Here is a 12,393-nt window from a genome sequence, read left to right as displayed (position 1 = left end):
ATTTTATAGGAAGCACATTATATACCTACATGCGCACATGCATAGTGATCATTCGGATGCGTATGAAGTGGGCAGGGTCACCTCTCTTAGGCCATGCAGGACTCAGCACACGTCTGCCTGCCGCCCCCCTTGAGCTTTTTTCCTCTAAATGCCTTTTGCCTTCCTTCTTGATCCGAGAGTGTCCATTTATGACTTCGAAGGCACCTTCTAGCCTGCCTGCTGCGTGGCTTCAGTGTAGAGGGGAGGTGGCAGGGTAAGCAGTGCTCACGTTGTCCTGTTCTGAACTCTGGCCTCTGCCAGAAGATCTTCCTTGGCTGCCACAGGAGGATCACACTCTCCCCTTCTCCTTTCCCTCTTCAGACTGGCCTCTTGGCCCCAGGGACGAATCTGAGTGGGACGGAGGACTCAGGGAGCCTGGAGAAAAACAAAGAAACCTGCCACCCAGCCCACTGCAATGTCAGCCGCCTAGAAACCTGCTCTTCCCTTGCCTGACATCACCGTCCTGGCCTTTCCGAAGGCCGCCTGGCTCAGCTCTCACCCCAGGGGCGAAAATTGCCTGGTGGTCTGGAGACAGATTGCAGACCTCTTGGGCACTCTTGGTCAGGGAGCCGGCCCCTTCTCCTGCCTGGCCCAGGGGAAGGATCCATACACACCTCGGAGGCCTGCAGGGTGGGCTGGGACAGGGCGATTGTCGGCGGAGCCCAGCCTGGGCGGTAGGAGACGGCGGGGAGAGTTGGTGTGCAAGCCGAGGCAGGGTGCTCACTTCTGCTCCCTGGTGAGAGAGTCGGGTGCTGGGACTCCAGACGGCAGAGGCCTTCCTCCCCCTGTGGACCTATGATCCCACCCATTTAGTTTCTGGGTTCTTCTCCAGCCCTCCTGTGCCTGAGGAGTTTCCACTTACCACTAGTAGCCTCCGTTAGCTGCATCTCCTGCAATTTTAGGGCACCTGGCCTGTGCTGCAGCCTTCGGCCCTTCATTATGGGGGGCACTCAGAAGGGAGCCTGGTGTTCTGCAGCCTGTGTCCAGCGGTGCCCGACCCCCCAGGCCCTCCCGCAGGAGCGGTCAGGGATGACTGTCCTGGCGCAAGTGCATATTCCCACCGTGGACCTGCTTCCTGCCTTTGTGTTCTTGTTTCCTGAAACCAAACTGCACACTCCCGAGAGCAGGAGCTCTTTTTAAAATAATATGCTTGTCTTTTTATTTAAACTTGACTGTTTTCAAAACACTGGGCCGGACAGGTTTTATACACTGAGCTGAGGAAACAGCCCCCCAGACATTTCATGGCTTCACAAAAGAAGATAGGCAGTGGACTTCCCCTGTGGCGCAGTGACTAAGAATCCGCCTGCCAATGCAGGGGACACGGGTTTGAGCCCTGGTCCGGGAAGATCCCAAATGCCGCGGAGCAACTAAGCCTGTGCGCCACAGCTACCGAGCCTGAGCTCTGGAACCCGTGAGCCTCAACTGCTGAGCCCACGTGCCACAACTGCTGAAGCCTGTGCGCCTAGAGCCCGTGCTCCGCAACAAGAGAAGCCACAGCAACGAGAAGGCTGCGCACCGCGACGAAGAGTGGCCCCCGCTCGCCACAACTACAGAAAGCCCGCGTGCACAGCAACTAACTAACTAACTAAATACAATTGCCGTCTTTCAAACCACTAAAAAAAAAAAAAGTTTAAAAAAGAAGAAGATAGGTAGTCAGTGGTAGCCCTGAAGACTTGAACGAGGATCTTACAGCTCTTGTCAGTGAGGGATCTTTCTGTTTCCTGGAGCATCAGAGTACCTGGGAGCTGCTCAGTAATCATTTTATCGAGTTAAAAACTGTGGGTATAGTATTTATGCACAGATTCTTTATGCTTAGAAGCTTCTTTGTTTAGCTTCTCAACTTTAAAAGCGATTCAAAATGTTGTACATGCATTGTTTGCTATGAGTTACTGTCTTTAGAAATGACTAGAGAGGACAGATAATTTAGAAATATTTGCACCTACATCAGAAGAGAGTTAATAGTACCTGTTACTGTTAATGCTACTGGTATTAGCTGTTCTGGGAAAAGGTACTATTTAGTCATAATAACCAGATAATAGCAGTAAGATTGGACAGGAAAGCCCAGATAACAGTGAGTGTAGGTGTAATTATAATTTAAATGCCGTGGTGTTGGGGGGGAATCTTTAAATACAAGTTTTTAAGAGCTGGGTTGTAGTGTAAGGCATAAGTCCTGTCTTGTCTGTAATAGGAGGTGCTCTTTGGCCCTGTAACCTTGGAGAAGTTATCAGTCTTGAATTATTTATCATTGGAATGAAGTATCTTTTGAGAGAAGCATATCTTCCTTCAGTGTTAAAAATATGTTTCTATCATGTGTCATAGTGAGTATTCTAGTTACATTGCATATTTCCTTTTTTATATCCTGCCCACTCACTCGGTTATCCTTGAGAAGAGAGGCGGATTTTAGGTGGTAGCTAAGTGGTACCCAGTCTTTGGATCTATAATCATATTCCACATTTTTACAATTTTCTCAATCCTTTTGGTTGCTGTTTTGATATTTGATTTCAGATCTCTTCCTTTGGGAAGGTCGATTGGGTGGCTGCAGCAGAACTGAGCCCATTTAGGGGCTGGTAGATGACGTGTTTTTGATATGCTGGACAAAGTAAACTGTGCCCTTTCCTCCTGAGTAGAGTTGATCTGTGATTGACAAATGAATGGTCTCTTTCCATCTGGCTGTCACACAGATAGGCGAAAACGATGGTGCCATTTGAACATTGAATTTCTCAGACTCCCAAGGGACAACAGAATGTGTATATGAGCTGGCACACCCAAATGCAAATTATTTCTGTTGATACCTAATGTATGTAAATTTATGCTGCTTGGTTGACAAAGGCATTATGAATGATACTCTTTCTCAATAGTGTTATATAACTGAAATTTTCATTTTATCGTCACAGTAGTGAAGTACAGTTCCTGCTGAATTTCTGTGACATTTCCAGCAGCTCCAAAGCCTGTTATGGGGCTACGGCACCAGAGTCGGAAGATTCGGTGTCTTCTGGAGCGAGTGCTTGCCTGACTGTCTGCTAAAGGCCTTGACTGTCTTCTCCCTGTGTAGAAATGCCCTGATTGAGGGCAGGGTGGAAAGTGGACGGTCAGGATAGTGCGATGACTCAGCAGAGAAGAGGAGTTTCAGTTACAGATTTTGGGGGGGGGGGGTGAGACAGGGGAGCACTTTGGAAAGAAAGTTATCTTTTCCTTTTCAAAATTGGGTCCTTCTTCCCCCCAGATCATTACATCTCAAATTCAGGGACAGAGAATCCAAGCAGGTTCCAAGATAGAAGGGTTCCATCAGCAGAGTTGGTGGCGGGGGCAGCCTGCATGTGCTGGAGGGAACCGCTCAGCCTTGGTGGTGCGTGTTCCACGCTGCTTTGTTGTTGCTCTGGGGACGTTGTCACTGGGCCGTACTTCACTCAGCGGCCGTGATGGAGGGGAGTATTAGCCGCACTCCTGCTGTCTTCACCTCTGCGCTCCCTTGAGCCTTGACAACGGTGTCTCCCCATCTGGTGAACAACCAGCCTGAGGACTGTGTGTCCCGCCCTTGCCAAGCTGGGCACTGGGGACACCTGCACAGCAGGTAGATGGGACTGCTCTCCTGGCTGTGCCGCAAGCCTGGTGGAAAGGGCCACTGGTTGGTGTGTTTCCTGCAGGAGCCTGAGCCTTTGCTGGATCTGGGACGGTAATCAGGCGTTCGGTAGCCTGGAACAAGGCCTGACGCACAAAAGGCTCTTCTGGGGTATTTGTTGAGTAAATGACAGAGTAAATGATAGCAGAAGGAGATGAGAGCCTTCTAGGATGAGGACGAAGTACCTGAGCCCAAGGGTGGGGAGATGGGTTGCATGGAGAAAGCTAAGAAAATGCAGGGTTCTGGAGGGCTGTGCCCACTGGGTTTCTCTCTGGATTGGGGGGCAGGGCAGTGTTGGGCTCTCTGTTCTGTGGGCTGGGATAGAAGTGACTGTGTGTGGAGTGAAGAGGGGTCCTAGCCTTGCTGTTAGAGGACAGGAAGGCAGTGGTTGAGAGCAGCTTTATGATTTCTGCAAGGGGAGATTATTGTGTTTGCTTTTTCCACAACATTCATTGAAGGTCTGCCTGTCCTGTTCAGGCGCCGGGCGTTTACTGAGGTGAGTAAAGAGCATCCGGATTTCTAGGCTTTCACAGTGTAAACAGATGCGTAAACAAACAATTACACTATGGATTGATTAATGCCGTAAGATACAGAGACAGTTGCTATGGCAATGCCAAGTCACTCATAACATCCTGCCAGAACCAACAGGCTTGCTTGCTCAGGGTCTTGAATGGGACCCAGCAGGCAAGTGATGGTGACGCGGTAGGGATGAGCCTGCCACTGTGTGCCTGGGTCAGCCCCAACCCCAGCGAGTGGCTTTACCACGCACCAGTCTTACAGCAGCTGTGGGCCTGTGACTTCTCTGGAACTAGCAAGGAAAATCCAGGCTGGGACTGATTCCCCAGAGGGCGGTTCTACAACCAGATTGTGAGAAGCTTTCTCTGGGTAGAAAGCTTCATGATGCAGCCTCATGAAGGGGAGGGGTGGCAGGGATGGAGAGCAGCTTCTGCACATGGACCTGGGATCTGCCAGGAACCGAGATGCTTATAAATATAGTCCCCGTGTCTCCTGAGCTGCTGGGTGAAGAGGGTGTTTCTTGTTTTCCATCTGGGCTGGGAGCAAGGGCAGGTATGGGAAAAGGAGAGTAGGTTTTTTCCCCCCTATTTGAGGGAAGATTGTCAGGAAAACATCTGTATTTCATAATCCCCGGAAAAGCCCTTTCAATCAGATGAGACAGGATCTGTGAGGGTTTTGACGAGAACGGTGAAGAAGGCAGTAGCGATCTCTGTGCAGAGCCTGGCTGGCTGTGCTGCAGACACGGGGCTGCGGGGTTTTGTGGGACCAGGGCGCCATGCGTGAGGGAGACCTGGTTCTGAGTGGCAGGTGACAGGTCGGCTTCTTGCCTCCCGACGGTACAAAGACCTGCCCGTTTCCGGAGGGGAGATCACTGCCCAGGCTCGGGTTGGTCTGTGGTTGTGTGTCACTTTCCCTGAGCCATTGACTTCCTTTTTCTTCTCATACCAGTCTGGAGAGAGGAATCCCTCTTCTACCAGCAGGATAGGTGGGTGGCATTTCTGAGTGCTGGAAGGGTTCTCTGGTGTGATTCCACCCCTCCCATCCCTCCAGCCAGGGCTTGTCACCTCTGGGAGGCAGGTGACAGTCTCCCTTTGACTCCTGACTGGGCTTTCAGGCTCTGCGTCTTGTTCTGCCATCTCCTCTCCCTCACTGACTCTTGCTCCTGGGATACGTGTGATGTCACGTCTAATTTGAGCCCGCATTTAAGGGGCGTCTGGTGTGGTGGTCACGGCCTGGGCTTTATATGAACGTGGGTTTGAGTCACACAGCCGACCTGCCACCAGCTGAGTCCATGCCAGTTGCCGGGTGTTACTTGGTGGAGGAGTTGATGTTGCTGGTGCGCTGTCAGCATCTCCCTCCTTCTTCTCAGAGTGCAAGTCCCTGCGTGGGACCCTACGTTGTCTTGGCGTGACCCGACTCGGCCGCCTTGCTCTGCTCCGGCCACATTCCCTCCTGGCCGCTTTGCAGGAGCAGCGGTTTCTACTCTAGAGCCTTTCCCTGCCGTTCATTCTGTCCAGACCGTCTTCTCTCCTTGCTGCTCATCCACACGGCTCCCTCCCTGGTCCCTTTTGTGTGTCACCTTCTCGTGAATCCTGCACTGACCACCGCTTAAGCCAGCTCCCTGGCCTCTCTTTTCCCCACAGCTCTTCTCATCACCTCCTAACCTAGTCCAGAATTTACTTACTTGTTATAGTTTTGTTTTCTAATTCTCTCTTCCCTCCATTAGATCCTAAGCTTCATGGGGCAGGGATTCCTGACTCTCTTATTTAATGAAGCATCCCCAGGGCCCAGAATTGTGCCTGGCACATAATACATGAATAATGCATGTTTGTTGAATGAGTAAAACTGGCCAGCAAACACAGCTTATATTACAGAGAGTGAAACACATGATCCAGGAGTGCTGGTGCTGTCGGTTCACAGAAATCTTGTTTCTCTGGCTGTGGAGAAGAGACTTGATTCTTAGAGGGTAGGGTAGTGTTTGAAAAGTTGAATGAGTGAATGTAGATCCTAAAAAAGTAAGAGCATGTTGGAGTGGCTCAGTCCCGTAGGAACTTGTGTAGCAGGGGTTGAGGCTGCCTCTTGCCTGTGGATGAGGGGGTTCCAGGGTTAGACGTGTGCCCAACCTTGTTCTGTATCCATGTCACCAGGCTCAGAGGATTCCTTGTATGTTTCCAAACTGCCGCTTAGTAGGAGTGGAGAATGCTGCTCCTCATTTCTTTTACCTGCAGAGACCAAAGCAGTTTGGAGTTAGAGCAGTTCACAGACATGGCTTTCAAACTATGTGAGTCAATTAATTATTGTCCAAGATGGCTGGAAGGTTAACCCCCAGGGTTGCTTTGGCTATAGGGATCTGACGTCTTTGTGACAGTTGTCACGAAAGCTGGTATTCTGTTGGGACTTTGAAGAGTCTCATCAGGTGGTGAAGGAATTGAGAAACAACGGCTACCACCTGCTCTGTCACCCTGTTTTCTGGTTTGTACTATTGCCTTGTGGAAATGTATTTATTTGTTAAGGCCTCCAAAATAAACATACTTGGAATGGTTATCCAGATTATAGGGTTACCATGATGAGAGGCTTCTATGCTTTTTGTACTTTTTTCTTTTTCAGGCCTGGTAGTTCTTCGGTGTTGATAATCTCTTTTCGGAGACACCTCTTCATGAACTCTTCAGATTTCCCTCCTTTAGTAACACGACACTTCGAAAACTTGCATGGTGGCCTGGGACCAGTAGCTTTGCAGGAATACAGAGATGAAATGGTTCATTCCCGTGAGGAGCTTATGTTACTCCTGAGCCCATGCAGTGATCAGAGCCTCTGCTTTGAAGCCACTTGGACCTGGACTCAACTACTGATTTCACCAGTTAATGCCTGTATGAGCACAGGCAGATGGGCTCATTGACTTATGTGTATTTAACAAGCACATAACGCTTACTGCTCCAGGCACTAAGTGCTTAACAAACGTTAAATGTGTTTAGTCCTTAGGACGACCCTGTGGGTAGGTACTATTGTCAGCCCTGCGTTTAAAGAAGAGGAAACTGGGACGCAGAGAGATTAAGTAACTTTCCCAGGATCACTGAGCTAGGCAGTCAGAAAGCCAGAATTTCAACCCCAGATACTGTGGCTCTTGAGTTCATGCTTTTCATCATGACACTATCTATGCTGCCTCTCAGCTTTCAAAGCTTGAGCTTCCTAAATCCATAAAATGGGAGAACTGATCATAATACTGCCTAGGTACAGGATTGGTGTGAGGATTAAGTGAGAAAACCCAGGTAGAACATTTAGCCCAGTGCCTGTCACATGGTGAGGGCTCATGGCAGCTGGCGCCGCTACTCCAGCCTGGCGGAGGGAGATAAGATGGTACACAAATTATACTAATACAGAGTAACGTGTGCGAGGTGTCTTTCAGAGCACTGATAACAGAAATTGCTTCCTGTGAGGCCTAGGAAGCCTTCGTGAAGGGGGCGGGGAGGACAGGCATGACACACCCGGGCACTGATTCACCATCTGTGAAGCAGTCACCGTCCCATTTGATAGATCCAGAGGCTGGGGCTCTAACTGGTTACAAAGCCCAGGGTTTGACTAGATGGGAGACGTGACAAGGTGCGGGAAGGTGGGTCTGTTGGGGGTCCAGTGGGCTGGACCCTGAGTGGAGCAGAGGGAGGAATGAGATGAAGGGCTGGCCAGCACCGCGTGGCCAGGTCGCCGCTGGCCCAGCAGAGCCCACTTCCGGCCTTGTGAGTGCTTAATTAGCTTTGCATATTGTCTTTTTGTTCCCTCTCTTTAGAAATTTTCTCCCACACCTTCTTTCCTGTGGATTTCTAGAAATACCCTATTTTTCGTGACTCACTGCTGGGACACATCCTGTTTGGGGAAGTGTTGAGGAGGAATTGGAGGATGGTGTGAAGTGTGCGCCTGGTGATGGGTGATGCAGGCGGGAGGTGACTCTGCTTTTCTGCTTCCCCCACAAAACCCACAGCCCTCACCCTGCCTCGTACCCGTCCCTCCCGATGAGCTGGATTTCTCCAGATGCGGTGTTTCAGTGCCTCGACCTGATGTGTGCCAACTGGAAGTTTTCCTCTTGTGTTGTAAGCAGGGATCTGTCTGTGGCTACAGAGTGACTGATGATGGGATTAATCAGACTAGAGATGGGGCCTGGAGTTTTGAACCTGACTGAGTTAGATGACCTTCTGAACCAAACGGATGGCCTGACTTCATTCGCATGCACCAGGGTGGCCGTGATGGATTATGCGCCAGGTGCCCTGGACAGAGTTGCTTTCAGAGCGTTGTTATGAGAAGTAGAGGAGCAGCAAAGGCTCTGAGCACAGACAGAGCACACACAGTGTGGAATCAGCTGGCCCTTCCTTGGATGGTCTGATTTTACCATGAACTGCGGTTACTTCAGTTTTTGTTATAGGCCTTCCTCGTTCTAACAGAGCCCGGATGTTTTAAATCATCACGCAGTGGCTCTCTTTTGTATGGCCCAAGGCCTTTTGGCAGGCTGATTGGAAAGCTCGGTACACCAGGCAGTGAAATAATAGAAAAATAGGAGAAGCTGAACTTGAGCCGTGGAGAGGGCAGGTGAGGCTGCGGTGAGGCTTCCCCGGGGGAGTGGGCGCTGGTGTGGGAGGGGCTGGCCACTGTGACGTGGGGTTGGGCCCAGTGGCAGAATGGTGGGAACGTTTAAGAAGCAAGTCAGGCTGTTCTGTCAGAGCCTGAACCCTGAGGGTGGCCGTGGTGGTGGTACCCGGAGAACGTCGTTGGAGCGTGAGGCCGATGGTGCCCTCCCTCGAATGGCGAAGGCAGTCGGAGGAGGCTAGAACAGAGCTGCTCGGCCTGGGCAGTTTTGCCTCCTAGGGGCCTTCTGGCAAGGTCCAGAGATGTGCTTGATTGTTTCATCAGTGGGCGGAGGCCAGGGATGCTGCTGAACACCCTCCCGTGCACAGGGAGGCCCCGGGTGTCACGAGTGCGGCGCGAGGAGCCCTTGGGCTGGAAGGTTGTCAAGTACTGGGAGGCTTGGAGGGCGAAGGGGGGACAGTCCTCTGCACCCCAGCTGCTCTTGGCTCTGGTTCCCTCGGGAAAGGAGGGGGAGGGTCTTGGTGGGCCTGAGTTTCTTTTTAAGTTGGACAGGATGAAGATGATTTAGAAATTTTCATAAGCTGAAGCTTAATCAAGTGCCGTGAAGTGAAAATCGTGATTTCAGCGAACTCAGGTGTATTAAGTCAGTTGAGACCGTCAAAGAGTGGCATTAAAATGCCGATCCACTTAAACTCCTGACATGTTCTCATCTCTGCCTGTATTATTTTTTTCTACCCTTTAACCTTGTGCCGTGCAGAATGCCAAAGGGTTGGGGTGTGGTTTGATAGCTTACTTTTATGATATGAAGATTAATAAAATTAAAACTGCCTTAGTACTGATGTAAAGAGCTTGAATGTAATTTACTTTTATAATTATCTGCCCTTAAAAATCTTAATTCGGCATCTATAAAAATAGGAAGACTTTTCACTGGAAAGGTGAAGGGAAATATAAAGTTTGATAGAATAAAAAAAAAATAAAAAGGCAACCTGTTACCCCATTGTTATGTGTGTATATGTATTGGTTGGCCAAAGTGTTCGTTCGGGTTTTGCCCTAAGATGTTGCGGATGTTTCCATCTTACAAAAAACCTGAACAAACTTTTTGGTCAGCCCAATATGTAATGAGAGATACATGACACACTTTACTTTTTTTTTTGAAATGCCCTGCCTTTAAAATTTGGAACTATAATTTATTTCCAGCAGAATTAAAATCCATTTTTCTCTTGCTTTTCTTTCTCCTTTCCTGGGTCGGATAAAAGGTGTTCATTTGCTTCTGAGAATGTGTTGACTTCTGGTTTATCTCTTAATTAAAGTTCTGCCATAAGCTGGAGAGCTTAGATTTTATCCTGTTCTTGGTGGGGAGGTGTGGCAGGCTTTTGAGCGAAAGGGCAGGGACGGGGCAAGGTCTGAGTCAGAAAGATCCCTCTGAGGCTGGAAGCGGGGAGACAGGCAGACAGGCCAGGGGAGGCTAGTTCCGATTCGAGAGGACGAGTTCTGCGCCTGGGCAGGAGCCAGGGGACAGGGAGGAAATAGGCAGGAGGGACGGACAGGTCTCGGTGACCTCTTGGCCGCGGCGGCTGAGGAAGGGGTGGGAAGTCAGGAAAACACACAAGTTTCTGGCTTGCGTGGGTAGAAACCTTAAAAAAAAAAAAAAGGGAAAAATCCCTGTTTTGTACATGCTTTGTTTGTTAATGTTGCTTTCTGGCTTTTGCTTTTCAAAAGTAAGTGAAAATGGAGAAGTTTTAACAATGCCTCAAGTCTTGAGGCTGGATTGAGACCTTTCTCACGTATACTGTGAATTTTTGATAAAAACACACTTGATATCTTTGGGAAGGTTAGGATGATTCTTTTTCCTTCTGCAAGCGTTTAGGAAGTACCTCGTCTGTCAACTGTGTGATTGAAAGGCTGGGTTCTGAGCCGCCAGGAAGGATGGGAACCAGTCTTGCTCCTCTGGTAAAAAGCACGTAGCACGCCGGAGACTCTCAGTATTCTGCCTTTGATTTGGGGAGTGGTTGTCCTGAGGAAAACCAGTGGACGGTCAGATAGTAGTCTTACACCTATTCCAAACTAAAAGCGAGCAGTACGGCGGACAAGTTCAAGGTGAGCGGCATTCTGTGTCTGCCATGTGGTCCCACGTGTGCGGTTCTGCGGGCAGGTGTGTAGCTCAGGCGATGTCTCGTGTGGGTGCCTTGTGTGTGCTTTCTGCGGTTTTCCCTCTTCCGCAACTGGGAGGTGGTTCAGTGAGGCGGGGAGTGGGTGGCTCTTGCCTCCGACACTGGGTTTGAATCCAGTTTCCAGCACCCCTGGTATTGCTCCCCAGGAGGCTACTTAGTGACCTTTCACGTGTGCTGTTTACTAACTGTGCACATAAACTACAGGTTCAACTTACACAGTGCTGCTTTGTGCTATTTGTCCAAATTTAAAAAAAAATTCATCTCCTGGTCTTCGGTAGAAACTTCTGTGTTCCCTTGGGCAACTTAGTTAGTCACTCCTTCTTTTTGGAACCTCAGTTTCCTTATCAGTAACACCAGAGAGCTAGACTGGGGCCCCTTGAGATGTGACACTTTGGGTTCTAACATTGCAGGTCTTTGTAAACACACGGACTCCATGCACAGCGTCGTTGGCTGCAGCCACGTTCACCCTACAAAGCTGTGTCTCATCAGGCTGTGTGGAATCTTGGTCACTTGGACCTTGTGTGGAAGTTGTTTTATCCCTGAATTACTTAAAATGACTTTCTCAAGAGCATTTTCTGATTTACAAGTCAGAAATTCCTCCTCAAGGCGGGGAAACCACAACGCTTGAAGCATTTCAGGTCTTCTGAGTACAGTGTTGTGTTCATGTGGGGAGGAGGGTGCAGGTCTGCAGCCTGCGAGTGAGGAGTGGCCGAGCGTTTCCTGCTGTGGTCTGCGTCATTGTGGTGTAATTTGCGTGTAATAAAATGTACCGATTTTAAGAGTACTATTCAATGAACTCTGACAAATAGTCATTTAATCATCACCACTGCTGTCACTAAAACACTACTATCACCCCCAAAAGTTTCCTCCTGCTGTAAGCTGACTTCTTGGTGGTTCTTGTAACTTTTTTGTAGATTTCTTGGCACCCTCTACACAGATGATCATGTCATCTCTGAATAACAAGTGTTACCTCCTTCCTTTCCTGTTTGCCTTATTTTTCCTGCTTTATTGCACTCCTGGGGGCTCCAGTACAATGTCAAGCAGTCACGGGGGGAGCGAACATCCTTGCTTGGTTCCTGATACTAAGGGGAAGCATTCAGTCTTTCATTATAAAATATGACATGGCTGTAGGTATTTTCCGTAAGCCCTTTATCGGGCTCTCTTCTATTTCTAGTTTGCTGAGAATTTTCCGACATGAATGGGTGTTTAATTTTGTCAGATGCTTTTTCTGTATCTATTGAAATGACCATATGGTTTTCCTTTTTTAGCTTGTTAATGTGGTGAGTTACATTACATTTTTAATGCCATGACTACCCTTTGGTACAGAAGCCTTATCTGTAGGGTAAGCACAGATTTTGTGTCATCATATTGAGATTTGAGGATTAGCTGTACTTCATTTTTTTTTTTCTTTTCCATTATGGTTTATTACAAGATATTGAATATAGTTCCCTGTGCTATACAGTAGGACCTTGTTGT

General features: G+C 49.0%; 1 protein-coding gene across 6 annotated transcripts in view; it reads left to right on the top strand.

The window, feature by feature from the left end:
- The window catches only part of ASAP2 (ArfGAP with SH3 domain, ankyrin repeat and PH domain 2), a 156,522-nt gene that overhangs the window by 17,103 nt on the left and 127,026 nt on the right, over positions 1–12,393 (top strand). The window contains exon 1 of one of the 6 annotated variants that reach the window (XM_029232704.1): positions 1,540–1,817. The exons of the other annotated variants lie outside the window; for them this stretch is intronic. The gene's annotated coding sequence lies outside the window, so the exon portion shown is untranslated. Of the gene's footprint in view, positions 1–1,539; positions 1,818–12,393 lie in introns of those variants that run through there. 6 annotated transcript variants of the gene reach the window in all.

The sequence above is a fragment of the Monodon monoceros genome, unplaced genomic scaffold (assembly GCF_005190385.1).
Source record: "Monodon monoceros isolate NGI ecotype Baffin Bay Population unplaced genomic scaffold, NGI_Narwhal_1 Super_Scaffold_19, whole genome shotgun sequence".
Lineage (NCBI taxonomy): Eukaryota > Metazoa > Chordata > Mammalia > Artiodactyla > Monodontidae > Monodon > Monodon monoceros.
Note: the sequence above shows the minus strand (reverse complement) of the source record. Positions and strands in the feature narration are given on the sequence as shown.